The sequence below is a fragment of the Scylla paramamosain genome, unplaced genomic scaffold (assembly GCF_035594125.1).
Source record: "Scylla paramamosain isolate STU-SP2022 unplaced genomic scaffold, ASM3559412v1 Contig3, whole genome shotgun sequence".
NCBI lineage: Eukaryota > Metazoa > Arthropoda > Malacostraca > Decapoda > Portunidae > Scylla > Scylla paramamosain.
The window spans coordinates 2,517,501-2,520,000 of NW_026973668.1; the positions used below are offsets into that span (position 1 = coordinate 2,517,501).

The window sequence follows — 2,500 nt, forward strand, 5'->3', positions numbered from 1 at the left end:
GTTCTTAAAAAGCCTTTCGAATGTAGAAATGTTAGTCACCAAAACCCTAAAAATACCCTTAAAAACCCGCCTTTGGAGTGTAATGTTAATCTGTCACCACAACCCTAAAAACACCCTTAAAAACCCGCGGCACTTCAACTACAGCCTTTGGAATATAAAAATGTTGTTAATCTGTCACCACAACCCTAAAAACACCCTTAAAAACCCGCGTCACTTCAACTACAGCCTTTGCAATGTAGAAATGTTGTTAATCTGTCACCACAACCCTAAAATCACCCTTAAAAACCCGCGGCACTTCAACTACAGCCTTTGCAATGTAGAAATGTTGTTAATCTGTCACCACAACCCTAAAAACACCCTTAAAAACCCGCGGCACTTCAACTACAGCCTTTGCAATGTAGAAATGTTGTTAATCTGTCACCACAACCCTAAAAACACCCTTAAAAACCCGCGGCACTTCAACTACAGCCTTTGCAATGTAGAAATGTTGTTAATCTGTCACCACAACCCTAAAAACACCCTTAAAAACCCGCGTCACTTCAACTACAGCCTTTGCAATGTAGAAATGTTGTTAATCTGTCACCACAACCCTAAAAACACCCTTAAAAACCCGCGTCACTTCAACTACAGCCTTTGCAATGTAGAAATGTTGTTAATCTGTCACCACAACCCTAAAAACACCCTTAAAAACCCGCGGCACTTCAACTACAGCCTTTGCAATGTAGAAATGTTGTTAATCTGTCACCACAACCCTAAAAACACCCTTAAAAACCCGCGTCACTTCAACTACAGCCTTTGCAATGTAGAAATGTTGTTAATCTGTCACCACAACCCTAAAAACACCCTTAAAAACCCGCGTCACTTCAACTACAGCCTTTGCAATGTAGAAATGTTGTTAATCTGTCACCACAACCCTAAAAACACCCTTAAAAACCCGCGGCACTTCAACTACAGCCTTTGGAATATAGAAATGTTGTTAATCTGTCACCACAACCCTAAAAACACCCTTAAAAACCCGCGTCACTTCAACTACAGCCTTTGCAATGTAGAAATGTTGTTAATCTGTCACCACAACCCTAAAAACACCCTTAAAAACCCACGGCACTTCAACTACAGCCTTTGCAATGTAGAAATGTTGTTAATCTGTCACCACAACCCTAAAAACACCCTTAAAAACCCGCGGCACTTCAACTACAGCCTTTGCAATGTAGAAATGTTGTTAATCTGTCACCACAACCCTAAAAACACCCTTAAAAACCCGCGGCACTTCAACTACAGCCTTTGCAATGTAGAAATGTTGTTAATCTGTCACCACAACCCTAAAAACACCCTTAAAAACCCGCGGCACTTCAACTACAGCCTTTGCAATGTAGAAATGTTGTTAATCTGTCACCACAACCCTAAAAACACCCTTAAAAACCCGCGTCACTTCAACTACAGCCTTTGGAATATAGAAATGTTGTTAATCTGTCACCACAACCCTAAAAACACCCTTAAAAACCCGCGGCACTTCAACTACAGCCTTTGCAATGTAGAAATGTTGTTAATCTGTCACCACAACCCTAAAAACACCCTTAAAAACCCGCGTCACTTCAACTACAGCCTTTGCAATGTAGAAATGTTGTTAATCTGTCACCACAACCCTAAAAACACCCTTAAAAACCCGCGTCACTTCAACTACAGCCTTTGCAATGTAGAAATGTTGTTAATCTGTCACCACAACCCTAAAAACACCCTTAAAAACCCGCGTCACTTCAACTACAGCCTTTGCAATGTAGAAATGTTGTTAATCTGTCACCACAACCCTAAAAACACCCTTAAAAACCCGCGTCACTTCAACTACAGCCTTTGCAATGTAGAAATGTTGTTAATCTGTCACCACAACCCTAAAAACACCCTTAAAAACCCGCGGCACTTCAACTACAGCCTTTGCAATGTAGAAATGTTGTTAATCTGTCACCACAACCCTAAAAACACCCTTAAAAACCCGCGTCACTTCAACTACAGCCTTTGCAATGTAGAAATGTTGTTAATCTGTCACCACAACCCTAAAAACACCCTTAAAAACCCGCGTCACTTCAACTACAGCCTTTGCAATGTAGAAATGTTGTTAATCTGTCACCACAACCCTAAAAACACCCTTAAAAACCCGCGTCACTTCAACTACAGCCTTTGCAATGTAGAAATGTTGTTAATCTGTCACCACAACCCTAAAAACACCCTTAAAAACCCGCGTCACTTCAACTACAGCCTTTGCAATGTAGAAATGTTGTTAATCTGTCACCACAACCCTAAAAACACCCTTAAAAACCCGCGTCACTTCAACTACAGCCTTTGCAATGTAGTGGAGATGCGGCGCAATAGTTTTCCGGAATACGGTCCTAAGATAGACAATATTGGTAAAAAAAAAAAAGAATATATATGGAAGTGTGTGTGTGTGTGTGTGTGTGTGTGTGTGTGTGTGTGTGTGTGTGTGTGTGTGTGTGTGTGTGTGTGTGTG

The 2,500-nt window shown here is 41.0% G+C and overlaps 1 protein-coding gene and 1 long non-coding RNA gene across 3 annotated transcripts in view; one reads left to right on the forward strand and one right to left on the reverse strand.

The window, feature by feature from the left end:
• Nucleotides 1-2,500, reverse strand: part of LOC135096349 (glutamate-gated chloride channel-like) — a 104,366-nt gene that overhangs the window by 84,438 nt on the left and 17,428 nt on the right. The window lies entirely within an intron of this gene.
• Nucleotides 1-2,500, forward strand: part of LOC135096354 (uncharacterized) — an 89,677-nt gene that overhangs the window by 61,114 nt on the left and 26,063 nt on the right. The window lies entirely within an intron of this gene.